This window comes from Takifugu rubripes, chromosome 1 (genome assembly GCF_901000725.2).
Source record: "Takifugu rubripes chromosome 1, fTakRub1.2, whole genome shotgun sequence".
NCBI classification, from domain to species: domain Eukaryota; kingdom Metazoa; phylum Chordata; class Actinopteri; order Tetraodontiformes; family Tetraodontidae; genus Takifugu; species Takifugu rubripes.
In genome coordinates, this window is record NC_042285.1 from 24,376,566 (window position 1) to 24,391,770 (window position 15,205).

General features: G+C 42.8%; 1 protein-coding gene across 5 annotated transcripts in view; it reads left to right on the forward strand.

Annotated features, from left to right (window-relative positions):
* adarb1b (adenosine deaminase RNA specific B1b) overlaps positions 1–15,205 on the forward strand; it is a 57,333-nt gene that overhangs the window by 560 nt on the left and 41,568 nt on the right.

Genomic DNA, 15,205 nt, shown 5'->3' on the forward strand with positions numbered 1-15,205 from the left:
TGGATGTAACTTACAGGTGTTGTGTCACAACAAGTGTTGGACTGTCCTGGGGGAGTGGGGGGGTGCTGGACAGTACAGGTGTGGAGAAGTGTGTATGTGTGTGTGCGACATTTTCATTAAAAACCATCCTGGAAGCTTGCTGAATTGTGTTCAGTCTATCAGAAATTCCAATCTCTTATTTATGACTGAGGAAAAGCTTTGGTCGCAGTGACATTTCCAGGGTCGCGCCTGTGCTGGGAATCTCACATGTGCGCAATTGTGGGTGCACGTCCTTCTCAGATGTATCTTTAGCCATCATTTTGCTTTCAGGTGCGCCACCTCCAGATTTCTGTGCCTTGCTGAAACCCTTTGATTTTCCCCGTAAGTTGGCAACATCTTTTTCAACTTAATATTTATTGAATAGTGGCTTTGTTAGCGCGTAAAAACTCATAGATAAGAACACAAGATAGTTCGAGTTGTTTTGTCTTCCAAATGCTAGTTGTTTTTCCTAAAGGGCTCTTATGATACTGTGGTTACTCTTCACTTTGAATACTCAAAAAGCTGACGAAGCTTCTCATGAATAGATTTTATCTCACATCGAACCAAAGGAGATGAACTCTGTTGTGGTTAAAGGGGACCAAGCAGCTGTGGTCTGAACACACTCTCACTTTTGTTTTAATATCGTGAAATTGTAATACTGTGTGAAAGAATCTGTGCATGCTGTAATTAAATGTGTCCACACTGCAGCTGAGAGGATATGAGGGCTTCTTCCTTGTCCTGATAAGTAGTAATGGTCCAACGCTGGGTGGACCATCAAGAGCCAGTCTGCAATAATATTCAACACGCTGGTGCCTGAACAAAAACACCCCATTAATCTTGAGACAATATTACTTGGTGGTCAACCACAGACAAGAAGTTAGTAAAGAAAATAAACATAGTCTGGCTAGTAAATGTGAATCTCTGCACTCTATGAAATAATAACAATGGGATTATTGGAAGACCGGACTGGCTAGACGGCATTTATCTTTATTAACTGGACTGGAGTCATTGTATACACAAGAAGTGAGTTTGACCTATTTTGGCAGATAATTTCATTTTGAGAGAATTGCATGTCTTTCATAATAGAACTTCTCATTTTGCATTGTGGTGAAGTTAATGTTGCAATTTTCTATCAACCGAAGTATTAATTGTTGAAAATGTGGGAACATGCATTATAACTCTGAGGGAAGTTATTTAGTTAGCCTCAGGCTGGTCCTTTTCTCACCAAAAAACCCCTGAAATTTTTGGGTTTTGATATAAAGTGGCACAAAACCCCTTTTAAAATTTGCGGTTTGTGTGTTTTCTTGTATTTGTCACGAACATGGCGCGTTTCCACTGCGGGACACCCTGGCAAATACTGGGGGCAGAAACTTCACAGGAACCGTTCTGCTTGTTTGATGGTGGTTTATGGAGAAATCTAGGAGCGCTTTTATGCTGCTGTTACCATCAGGAGAGTTCTTGGGTGGGGGGATGACTAATGGAGCCGACGAGGCTCAAACTTGATAATCAACCTTGATGAAAGAAAATGTGCATTTGGGAGCGTTTGTGTAATTTCTTTGTGTCTGCAGCATCAAGTTTCTCCGTCTAATAACCAAGCCAAGCTCCAAATATTCCGACAAAATTGTCCCTGGCAGGAGTTACGGTTAAAAAAACGGGCTGGTAATTGTTTGCAGGCAAATTAAATGATTGTATTCATCGCGTAAAATCCATCCATCTGCATTAACTGTTCTGGTCAATTCATTTCCACGGCCTGTATTTACTTAAAAGGATGTTGCTAGTTCAAAGTGTTAATAAAGGTTTTAGCCTGTTTTAAGCAGTTTTGATCTGTTTGCTGGGCTTTTTTTAACCAGCTTCCCCTTGTGGGTCTTATCAGAAGCCACTTGTGCTCCAGGTGTGGCTGAGAATTAATTATCCTTTGTCTTTCTTGTCCCAGAACACACCATACTTCCTGTTTACTTTCCCTCGCTGAGTTTATGATTAAAGTACATGTCAGCTATTACAATATTTCATGGTGTTGCATCAACCTCCCACTCCTGTCCTCCCCCCCGTGCGTCTCCTGATTCTTTTGCTAACAAAGCAAGGTTCATCCTGTGACACTCATGACATCTGGTTGTTTTTATGTTGGTTTGTGGGCAAAGGAAAAAAGCAGTTTAAATTTAACATCTACAGCATTTATTCCCGACTGTGGTTCAAAAGTTGTCCTACAAACGAACTTGCTTGTCCCCGTTTTCAAACTAGGGCTGTGATTGATTTTGACTTTACATGAGTGGTCAGTAACAAATCAATCATCCGTTGTAAAACAAGAAGGTTTGCTAAAGGCGACTGTTGCTAATGAGCAGCCATAGTTTGGGGGTTGAGCGAAGGGTTGGGTAGTTGTTGTTTTTTGTTGTTTTTTTATTTATGTGGTTGACTTGCAGATAAGAGACTTTTTATTTGAAGTCTGCCGCTTCATTTTTAAAGTCAGGTCAGTTTTAACGCCAGATCACGGTCCACCGTGCGCTTTTCAGTTCAGAAGAACGACTTGTGAGTTCAGCGTGAGCTGCGAGGCATAGGTGCACTTTACATTTCGTACCCAACAAAAGATAAAAATAATGACTGAAAATGTTTTTGTGCTAAAGCTTTTACCCGTTTCCACTTTGCAGCCTCTTGCACTCTCGGTGTTTCCGCATCGTGAGTCAGACCCCTTTCTTCCTACTGTATTTTGAATGACTTGCGTCAAGCTACGCTGACCGAACCGCGCAAAATTAGGAGGCAACAAATGATGTGGCAGCCTCGGAGGTTTATAAGGGATGGCAAATGGTAATTTTGCAATCTGTTGGTGGGGGTTGAGGTTGGTTAAAAAAGCAGCGGGACCCTGGCTGGCTCATCTGAGACATTCTGCAGTCCCGGCGGGGGGGGGGGGGGGGGGGGGGGCTTCAATTCTGACCCATCAACCTCGTGGCCAAATCGTGGTGGTCATTCATGCAGTTTACTCTTATAACATATGAGTGACGTCCTAATCCTCATTTTGTGGGATACTGTTGCTTATCTAAGCCTCAGCACAGCCATTGGTGAACATTAGGACATGGGGTTTATGAGCGATTAAGACATTTTACAGCTTGTTTTTTTACTTTTGCTGATGATGAGCTCTCTGTGAAAACAGAAAGGGGCTAAAGCACCTGCCAGATGATGTTAGCATCAGAGCGTGAACGTGACATAACCATCAATGCCGCACACTCGTGTTAATTCTGCAAAGGGCAGGTTGGGGCCTGCATGGAACCAGCAGAACTGCATTTGTTGACTGGACGACTCCGCAGCCAAAGGGCTGCGCAAGTTACTAATTAATCTGTCATTTTACACAGGCTATTAATCTCGGATGCGGGTTTTTGTGAAAAACGGCTCCGTTGCTTTATCTCTCTAGAAGTCTGAGCTTCCTTGGTCCCAGCAACTGCTTCCATTGCTACACTCTGACCGTCTCTCTCGGCAGCCTCTGCTGCTAATACCTGCTGCGGCTCTGGCTCCTCGCCTCTCCCCGAGCCACTGTTTCCTTCTAGCGCAGCCAGGAACAAATAATAGAGCCGTTCTCCGGAATTTGTTCTGGAGTTTCCGTATCAGAAGATGAGTAATGACACCAAAGCATCTCCACTTATCCACTTCACAGTGGATGGGAATGACAGCATTTGCTCAAAGAAAATAGAAAGTCCCATCACTGGTAAGCATTCGCCACTCGTCACCACCCCGCTGGCGTTTAGATCTTTACAGAAACTCCGATACCCAGTTACTGCTCTGGGGTAGAGGATGCTGCGGAGGCTGACATCAAACTAGCTTCACTTCTGAGATTCTTTACTTGTATTTGACAAATCCACCGTACTAAATTCAAATTATTCCATCCCTCCTGTTGGCTTAATGAATGTCGCCACATGACCACGGTAAAGCATTGTTACGTCGTTAGAACATGTAGACAGATTTGACATGAGTGATGTTCAACTATTTGATGCATCATGGTCGGTGTTGCATGTAATCTGGTGGTTAAAGAAGTAAATAATAGAAGGATTTTTAGTGTAAATGTGACGTTTGCACGGTTTAGCTGGAAAAACTACCTGCATTGGAAAATCTGGCATTTTCCAAAATGAATATTTCCATGTTAATCAAATTAAGCTATTAAAATAAAAACAGCCTGGACACATCTAAAACCTCCATTCCATGAACCCCAACCACTTTACTGCATTGGCCCTGACCTCCCTCCTGATGAAGGTGAAGAAGAGGGGGGGGAAATCTACTTTTGATGTCATCGATTCGCTGCTCAGAGCGCTGCGACAGCATTAAAATGAGTTTTAATAAAAAATTCAAATTCTGACGATACTTTTCCACCAATCCCAGTTTTGGTAGGAGGTGACCACCACCTCAAAACCAGATCTCAGTCACGTGAGTCCTCTCAGATCCCCCCCAAAAATGAGACCCTCCTCAATACTTCTCTATACTTCTCTATTTACAGCCCGCTCTGCAAACTTTAGACACAAAACAGTTGTCCTAGCCAGAAACTGTCCCACGCTGGTGCTGTTATTGTCCACCTACTGTCTGCTCTTCAGCTACTCAAGGGAATCTAACATGGGATTAAAAATCCCGTTTTAATTTAAGGGTAACTCTGGAAATGGTTTTCCACGCATGTACCTTGCTTACGCAGCAGGCACGACGGTTTTAAACTCATTACTTATTACTTACACTCCAGAGGTGCACACATGCGTTAAGAAAACACTCAAGAGATCTCTGCATATAATTACATTTTTAAAAAGTTTTAATTCAGCTTTAATTAAGTTTTAATTCATTTCACGCCGCGCATCGTTAAGCTGGTGCACAGCAAGCCCAAGTTATGAACAAAAATAGAAATCAATTTGGGGAGGGGGAAAAAAAGCCAAAAAGAGGCCGTGAAACAACTAATAGTCATTATTAGCAAAACTATGTGTGCCATGTGGAGCGCGAACGTTGGAGGTGATTCATCATATTATGCGTTACAAGAGTTTTCTCATTGGAAAATCTGTTAGATTTTTGTTGTCCTTAGACCTAACAGCGGATCTCCCAACATGCTGCAGAAAAGGCCACATGGCCCGAGGGTGCGACCTCACCGTGCTGCCATGTTGGTCAGTGCGGCCACAGTGTGCGACTCCAACACTGTCTGACAGGCCTTGTGAACATATGCACGAGAACTGATATCTGCACAAAGGGCCGCACCAAGCAGCGCAGCAGTAATGGACTGGGACAGCGCACGTGTGCACAGCGGATTTGGTCCTGGAACCGCTGTGAATCGTTTCATTTTATGAGCTGTAAACGGCTCTGTAGCAAAGCTACAGGAACACATCAATGACATTTTTGAATCCTTGACTGTCTGGAGAGACGAGCTGGCTCAAGCGAACTGCCCGTCTCCTCTCCTCCATATTTCATTAACCTTCGAGTCCTTTTGCAATCTGTGGAGCTCTGCATGTCGCCCTTAGTGGCACGGCTATATATAGAAGGAGGATAGAGTAACTTGAGGAATTATTTCCTTATTTTGTTCTCTTTTCGGTCACTGGATTAACAAAGATTGGCAGAGTCTTTCCTCAGTTGATGCCATTTTTCTGCATAGTGAATAAATCTAATAAAACACAAACTTATTCACTCAATTCCATGGAGAGAAATGCAGGAGTCAAAACTGTTCTAATCCTCTTTTTTCTCTGCCTTTTTAAGCCCTGCTTTCGTCCTATTCCTGCAAAAATCTAATTTCTAAAGCTTTGGGATTTTTATTATAACATTATCAGCTACTATTGTTGCCTTAACTGTATAGCAGTAGACTATCTAGACATTATTTTAGTTATTTGTTTGCTTAAAAAGGGACAACATACATCTGTGGACGTGTGAACAGGACATGAAACCAGACAAAAAGACAAAGAAGTCATTTAAAATACGAACAGACATGCAAGGTGTTGATCACAGAAGGTGCAGCCTAGGTAATAGAGTAGACTAGTTATACTTACAGCTTTACTCATTTTTAATCCATCTCATAGGCTTATTTTTAAAAGATGGATAACTGGGGCCATTTCTGATATCGGCTGGGAGGAAATTCCAATAGTTTGAGGCTCGTATTGAACAGACCAACCCTCCACATTTACTTTGTCTCCACCGTTGGCCCCATGGAGACGTATTTGTGTACTTTGCTCACTGAGTGGGAACATTTTAATTTGATCTCTTTGTTTCTATAAAACAGGTCAGGATCTGTTTGGCCCCTGGGTAATCTGTGTCAGCACTTGTTCACAAATAACTGTAAAGATGTGGGAAAACTGTCGTCAAATCATGCACTGGAAATTCCTTAGTGGAAGGTTGTATATTTGGTCCCAGGGTTTAGACCAAAACTGGAACTGTTTATTGGGAGCTGTGTGTTTTTTTTAATTTTTTATTCTGGAGTATTAAAAATTCTTGCACAATGTCGTGAAATAAGATCCACTTTGGCCACAACGATTTCAATCTAATCCACATTCATTCTTCGCCATTTGTGTTTTTCATATTGGTATCAAGTTGTGGTGCAAGAAAATAACAACAGTGGTGTTTTTCTCAAATGGAAAATCCATATTTTCCACTTTGGAATGTTCTCGCTTGCTGTCTGCATTCCTCACATCTCAGATTGTTTTACAATGCTAGAACAAATCACAAATAATATACCGGATTAACCAACGCTATATCCATTTCATGGTGAAAGAAAAGGGAGCGAAAAAAACCTGGGGTTTTGGTTTCATTGTGATTTATTGCAGCGTTTGACAGAATCGTATTCTATGTTGGATCTGATACGATCGATTTCCAATCAGATGGTTTTGTACTTTTGCTTCCACTTCCTCTCTGGTGTTTGGAGCGCAACAGGACCACGTGAGCCCGGGTCTTGGTTCTGGCTGGGTTACTCAGCATCACAGCGATGGCATGTGGTTTTGGAATAATACAGGATTACGCGTACACAAAAAACCTCTTAATCTCTCTTGGTCTAAATTTTCCGTGTTGTTGCTGCGGTAATGCCTGCAGTTTGAAATGAAAGACTAACTTCTGAAAGCCGTGAATCACCCCTGTGTTCTTTCCTCTTTTATGAGCTTTCTGTCGTGTCACTTTTGGTTTTTCCTCCTGTCAGTTTTCCAGCTGCCTGTATCCCTCAGAGACATCTCTCTGTGGATGAGCTCACGGACGCTCCTGCTCCTCGTCTTTCCCAGGGCTGTGAATATTTCTCTCCAGGCAACGCACTCTCCCAGAGTGGTGATGAAAGATGTGCCTAAATCTGGACTTTCTGCCGCACCAGAGGCAAGTGTGAGGTTTTAGCACCTCCTCTAAATCTTTACCAACACACACTGCGTGGCATCGATCCTTTTATTATCAACATTCCTTTTTTTAAGCCACAAGGACGCATTCAATCTGATCAACACCTCGCATAGAACCTTTAGTTGCGTGCTGCAGAATTCCTTTGCGTTTATTATTTTTTCGTTGCAATAATTGGTCGCTACAGTTTCAGCGCGCATCATTGCCCGGCTGGTTCGCCCCCTACAGTTCGTCTGTTGCCCGAATAGGAGTAGTGATGATACCTTCAACCGTGTCGTGCGCTCCACCTTCACCCACTTGGACAGCGGATTAGGCAGATATGTGGAGATGCTCTGTATTCAACACCTTGGTTCCTCACAAGCTGGTGTCTAAGCTCAAAGACCTGGGGGGTAACTCTCTGCTCCTGGGTCATGAGCTTTGTGGCAGATAGACGTCAAGCGGGGAAGCTTGGGAATTACACCCCCAGCCCCCGTGTCCTGAGCATCAGCTCACCACAGCGGAACACCCCGAGTCCTCTGCTCTACTTCCTCAACACCCATGGCTGTCATACACCCACCCTCCAACATCATTGTGAAGTTTGTGACTGAGACACTGGTAGTAGGATCTCTAGAGACAGCGGGTAGACATCTGGAGGAGGTGGAGAAAGTGTCAAGACGGTGCAAAGACAACAACCTGGAGCTGAATGTTTCAAAAACTAAGATGGTTGTTGTTTTCAGGGGGTAGATGCAGAGCGGCCATTACACACCTCAGGATTCAGGAGACTACTGTGGAGAGAGTCAGCAGCTTCAGGCCCAGATCAGAGGACCTGACGTGGACAAATCACATTTCGACCTTGGTAAAAGAGACCAAGCAGCCCTTGTATTTCCTCAGACGGCTGAGGACGTTCAACATCTCCACAGTGCTGCTACGAGCCTTCTACACCTAGGCCATGGGGAACGTCGCTCACTGGGAGAATCACGACTGCACAAAGCTCTGCACAGAACAATCGGGTGTACAGCGCTTACATGCAAGACTGCATAGCCCAGCCTGTATGTGGACCAGGTGGACCACCACCAGAGCCAGGCTGTTCAGGTGGCTTCTGTCTGACAAGTGCTGCCATACCTGCATGGCCCGAAACGAAAGGTTGTTCTCAGTCCACAAGGACTCCCAACTCTGCCCCCTCACATAACAACCAACTTCGAGAAATATGCACGCCTACGTTCATTCCCACTCAGTATGTTTACATGCACAGCTTAAATGAGCTGAGCTCAAAATCGGCCTCTCTTCAGAATTTCTAATTTCTCAGTTTACAAACAGCAGAGGAAATTTAATAACTAATAGGAACTTATCCTCCTACTCCTCCTCAACACTAGGTGGCGATGTGTGTCATGTAGTAAGCAAGACGTAGTAAGACTGACATGTCCAACAATGGGAAGATGAAAAATCCTACAACAACTTTTAGTCTCTTACACAACGTACATAATGTTATTTATTTACTTTTACTTTTCTACTGTAACCAACTGGATTGAATTTTTTGTTCCGGGACCATACACCAGTGCTGAGCACATGTGTTTTCTAGTTTAACTCCGATTAATGCGGACACATGCCAGAGCAAATCGAATTCCAACCTCATTTTTCGGGTGTCTTAGCGGGCTACACACAGCACCCACAACAGTCTGACTAATGCCTTTACATGCACCTCATTTATCCAGTTACAGTCGGACTGAGATCATTTGTTTTTCTTCTAGTCTCATGCAAACGTAATGACTGAAACACATACAGATATATTCCTGGAAAAGTTTTGGCTTCGGTGGGCTTATTGTATATTGTTTTGGTTTTTTTTGTACATTTCGTGTCCGCCGCCTTGTAAAGCAGTACATTGGTACACTGGTACTGCAAAGAATTACTGTAATTAACTGAAGCACTGATGCCACTAATTTGCATCATTGGTTGTTGTTAACAAGACGAAGGAAATTACTCAAGCAGCAACTTGAGAAATTATATTAGCTTTTTTTTTTTTTTTTTTTTTAAATATTGAATTTAAAAGGGACAGATGTCCAAACCCTGTCCTTGAATACAGCATTTCACCACATTTGCTCCTCATATAATCCCATAAGCTCTTATCTTACACATCAGTCAAGGAGCAATTATACTAAAGAATTGTTGTACTACAAATACCATTTAAAAGAAGAACTCATGAAGTTATTGTAGCCTGTGTGCTACTAACAAGGCAGATGGCTGCCTCTCTGCCATTTTAATAACATTTTTGGCAGATGGTGGTCTGAAGAGATTTTGCTGTGCCAACAGTTGTAAATAAACAACCATTAAGGGTCAAGGCTTGTTTTTTATGAAACACAGAAAAGAACAAACACGGCACGGTTGTACATCATTGTATAATCATTAGTGAGTTTTTTCTGTTTACAATGCAATGTTTATTTGGAGATGATAGGATCTACATTAGCTCTAACCAGACCTCGCCAAAGGCAGGCTTTAATAGGCTGTCAGTAAAGGAAAGCACCACGGGGGAGCTGTGAAGAGTAGTAGAGAATATTCTGGGAGAATTTCCTTTTTTCCAGTTGACATGACCAAAATAAATGTTTCTATTACAGTAAGCAATAATTTTAATTACTGATATCTGTTTATTCACTGCAATGAACCCTCCAGAAAACGGTGTGAACCCCAAGTCTTTTTAGTTGTTCAGCATCCCTGACATCATCCGGAACTCTAATTCTCCACACAAAAAACATTTAAATATGTATTTGAGGTGGTAAGCTGTGCACGTGTTTGCACCCCTAAATGTGCTCTGCATCCTCGAGTGTTGAGGACTCCACTGGAAATTGCAGCAGGCAGGCAATACTTTTGGGTTTTGGAAGGAAGATGTAGTGGTCCCATCACTCACCTCTGTAGTATAGTTAGTGCCATGTCTAGCCTCCCAGAGGTTCCATTCAATCATTTGAGTGCACTTTATTATCTTGTTCTGTTGAGGTGTGTTGGACTTTGCAGCCTCCTGCACGTGTCGTAGGATCTTTCACCATTTCACAGTCAGCCATTTAACGCGCTCCACCGTGCGGGCCAGTCTTCGCCCTCCTGAGACACCAGTGCAGTCAGGATGTTGCGCAGATGTTCTGACCAGATTGTCCTGACCCTAGTGGGCAACGCAGGATTTCACCTAATTATGACACAAACATCTGGGCACAAAAAGAAGAGGAGGAGAACGGCGTCCACCCCACAGGGCGGTCGTACATAATCAAACCATAAATAAGACGCGGCTCAAGGGAGGCGGGATGTGCGCGAGCAAGCATTCATGTGCGGGAGGCCATTTCGGTAGTGCGTAGTGGGGCAGGGGGAGGGGTGGAAGTGGAATCTGCCATACGGAAGGCCAAGAATGACAAAAGGAGGAATAGCAGGGGGGGAGAAGAGCAAGGAGAAAAAGGTTGAAACACTACTGCCCACGTCAACTCACTTAAACCTCTGCGCTGGCCCCAGGGATGCTGACGGAACACTTTTGTTGATTCATTCTCCCTCTTCAACTAGTTCCCCCCATCTTTCGCAGTCAGTCTCTCTTTGCCCTTGTGGTGCTCACAGATCTCTCTCATCATCTTCTTATAGGATGACCTTGTGTGAATATAGTGTGCTATGACGTACTTCTAGGCCTGCTGCTCATTGGCATATATAGACCTTTGTTTTATACCCTGCCGACAACAAAGAATAATAGAGAAAACAACTGCATGGAATGTAATTTTAGAGCAGTGTTGGCATTCAGTTCCATGTGATTCTCTTCAGATAATGATCAGAATGTTATCGCTGTGGTATTTTTAAATCACACCAGTGCAGCTAATGGTGCTTTATGTTGACACAAGGGTGGGCAAAAAGAAACACCCCAACAATTGGCCAGACACCAAAAACAACCTATTTAAGTTAAATGGATAAAGACATTTACTACCACAGTAGTGGAATTTATTAACTAAGAACGAGGCTATTGAAATAAGCCTGGCCAGACTGATTGTGAGAAAATGCGAGAACAAAACAAACAGTAAGAAATGATCCAAATACACGGAAGGGAGCAAAGACTTCATTGGGTTAAGGCTGGATCTTGGGTCTATTCACAGCACTACTCATTCGCTAACACTTTCAATAATGTCACTTCACATTGCGCCCTCTGTGCTGTGCAGTTCATGGCTGAAAATACACATTACAGTTCAAAACACTTTATTTATTCTCACGGGGGGCAATTAAGTCGGCGAACACAGTCAAACAGCAAATGGCAAACAAAAAAACATGAAATAAAACTTGAAAGAGGTGTGGAGAGGGCATGTGTGGGGTGGCGAAGGACCCGCTGAGCCACCCTTAGAGTATGCTTGTCATAGTGGAGAGGAAGGACCTGATGGGATGTTCAATGATTTTGGAGCAGAGCTTCACTCAGCTCTGCATCTCTGGTTGTATCCTGAAGGTTGAGGGAGTGGAACCAACGGATAAAAGAGAATGCGAGGGCACTTTCAATGAATGTTTTGAGGATGCCCCTGCTGAACCCAAAGGAATTGATGCTGCTGCTGAGGACATATTCTGAGGAACTCCTCGGTGTTGGCCGGTTCAAAGATGTTGACCAGGTACCGCGCCGCCATGGAGGATGGTGGTGACTGCTGTAGCCAGTACACAAAGAGAAGGTCACTACCATTTCATCAGTCTAACAACACAATTGTAGTGGAATAGAAATAAAACTAAAAAATCTGCTCATTAGCCACTCGACACTAGGTAAACGGGTGGTTCAGTTTTCTGAGTAAACATTTAGGCTTCTGGTGGCAAATTCAGTACAAGAGAAACTGGACTCTTGAAGTACAAAGACATTGTTTGTTCTTATGTGAAGTCTTTAATAGTGATTACATTTTCTCATTTATGCTTAATTACAGGCTGATGATTAAAGTCTTTCCAGTTCGATTCTCTTTTCTATAAAGTTTAGTTTTCAATTTCTTTTTAAGGTGGGGGGGAATAAAAGAACAATATCACTAAAACAAGCTGAAGGGGTAATTGGAAATTAAGGTAATACAAACAATGAAAATGTGGCAGCCGATCAAACGAAGTTGTGTAACGTCACAAAAAGCTCATACAAATCTGCGATCGACGGTTTATTTTTTCTTTAGAGTTTCTGAAGTTGTCGTTTTGTTTGGCTCTGATTAAAAAGGCCACAGAATTCAAAATGTCAAAGCGACCACTTCCCTGCCCACAGTATTCATTTTAAGGTTTATTTAAAAAAGGTTTGTTCCATTCAATGCGTGCGTGTTTTGTCTTTGTTTTTGTAGCAGGGAAACATTGACTTTGCCGTGCAAGCCCAAGCACATGTTTGCCCCCACCCACTAAACTAGAATTTACAGGAAAATCATAGCACACATCACAAATTCTTGTTGACTCACCATACAAGCACTTGGAAGGACTCTCTTCACCCCGAAGGTGCTAGTGTTCTGCTAAGGAGCTATAATTTAAATGCTTGAGTATTGAAGTAGGTTTTTGCCGATGAAGCCAAACTGCCAAAGCTTTTTGATGTTTATCTGACCCCATCTTCATCCCTCGTTCCTCTGAGGAATCGTAGAGGCCGTTCTACCTAGAGGATGACTCTCGGGAATATGAAGGTCGTTGCATCCTGATTAATTTTCACCTCCAGCAGGACACTCATCCTGTTAAGGAATGAGCAGCCATGCAGCCAGAGCAGTTTAACGGAATCCATCATTATTTTTCCATTGTGCAGCTGAGCTCATAAAATAAGCTCCACTCCAGATAAAGTTGATTGAAGCGGTCATTCCTACCACATCCTGTTGGTATAAATGTCTTTATTTAACATTCCAAGGTCACAGGTTGGTTTGTTCTTTCTCCCTTCTTCAATTTTATTGCATTCAACAGTTGTTCATAAAATAAACAGTTTTCAGACATGTTTACATGGCTTATACGTAATAGGCCTTATTATTCAAGGAGCAGACAACCGACCAAGAGAACACGATCTCTTATTAGGTTGGATGTGCTCTGTGATTAAAAGATGGCTTTTCTCTTCCTTCACAGTCAGTCTTTGACATCGTGGATTGCTGTGCTGCATTGAAAAAAAAAAAAAAAACTGCAGTGCAGAAGAGAAAATATTTATTTTGGCGACTGCGACATGAGCCTGACATTTGCCCAGCGCTCAATGACTCCTATGATATTCAGTTTTTTTCTCACTCCATGGCAGCCATCAGCAGGCAGGTGACCCCGGCTCCGCATGTTTGCGCACATGTGCGTCACTTGTGTTTTACAACATGGCTGAGAGATAAATCGGGTTTAAAAACAGAAAAGTGTCACCTGACATCAGTGTGGGAATTGTTAAAAGTGAAGCGGTGAATTAATCTAATCCAATCTTTTTGGCAGAATCCTTTAAAATTCTGGTGTTGTGTTCTTTATCTGGTCAAGTCCTCCATGTTTGTGGCTGTGAAGACGCCCTCAGCCTCTCACAAAAGCCACCCTAAACATCATGAATAACAGGTCATTGATGCAAAGGGGAATTGCACTGAATAAAGTGTTGTGGAACCCAAACACTTGAACTTTCCAACACAAAACTCACCTAGAGAGCAGCTGGAAAGCAAAGAAGCTGTCCAGACACATTACCATGATGGTGGCAGCTGCATCCAGATGCTCAGAATGTAGTGGAAAAATCAAGGCCCCCACATCAATGTCGGTGTACTTGAGTATGGTTTTTAGCATTTTTGTTTATGGCTCTTGTTTCCTTTCAATTAAAAGGATGTTTCTTTTCATCAATTTACCTTTAAACTCTTAAAAGCAGGTAGTTTTTGTCAACAATGCTGGCGAAATGTCTGCTGAGGGATTCTATTGCAGCTTTGTTTTTTGCTTTCATGATGATCACATTTAAAAATAGAAGCCGCTGAACATGATTGAATGATACTGGAGTTGTTTTCCTGTGATTGTAGAAAACCTTCATGCGACTGCCCCTTTTACATCATATTACTGTCCCCATTTGCATTGGTACCAGACACAGGGGCCATGGGGTCTACCGTACACCACTGCTGCAATATTTTATGCTGCCACTTTTTCTTTTATTCAGCAGGCTATTTTAGTAGCTCGGCTAATGTAAATAAGCACAGCTGCACTTCATTTGCATGCATTGCTGCAAATAAATGACCTAAAACAGAGCTCTATTAATTGTCCCTCCAATTCAGTCCGAGTTTTCTGCTTAAAGTGGACACGGTGATTTTTGAAACCAATAAGTGGTTCATTGTTTTACTGCTAACAACACAATCGGTTGCGATGCAGGTGAAAAAAAAATCACTGTTGTGCACACCAGATGCAGATATCGTTACCTCTCTGTGTGCATTTCGGAACTTTGTGTGCCCAGTGCCCATTAATCATCATGATAGGTTTCAGACCCACTATTCCAGGTATGAACCTAATGGTACTGCACATTACAAGTACACAATCCAGTTCTAGTGGCCAGCAGTACAGACTCAAGCTTTAAGAGATGTCATTTCATTTTTCTTTTAGTTCCATTGTTTTTGTATTCCATGCACCTATCGATCCATTATGAGTTAATTTAATTGTTAATTGTTTAACACGTCAAATTCCTGCTAGGCACTGCTGTGTACCGCAACCCAGTCAAGAGTAAAGGATAATTGGAGTCATCAAAATTGCTTTAAATTCAACCCTGCTCCAGAGATGAGGATGGAGGTCCGTGATGATGGCTGATGCAGCAGCGGTAGTATCCTCAAACCCTAAATAGGTTGATCCCGTGCATCAATCCCTGAACTCGTTCATCATTCTCTCTTCCTCACATGACGCTGACGCCATCACCGTCAAATGGGTTCTGATGGGCTCCGGGCTGTGGGTCTATGGTGCCCTTCACTAATTGCTTTCAGTTCATTCAACTGTCACA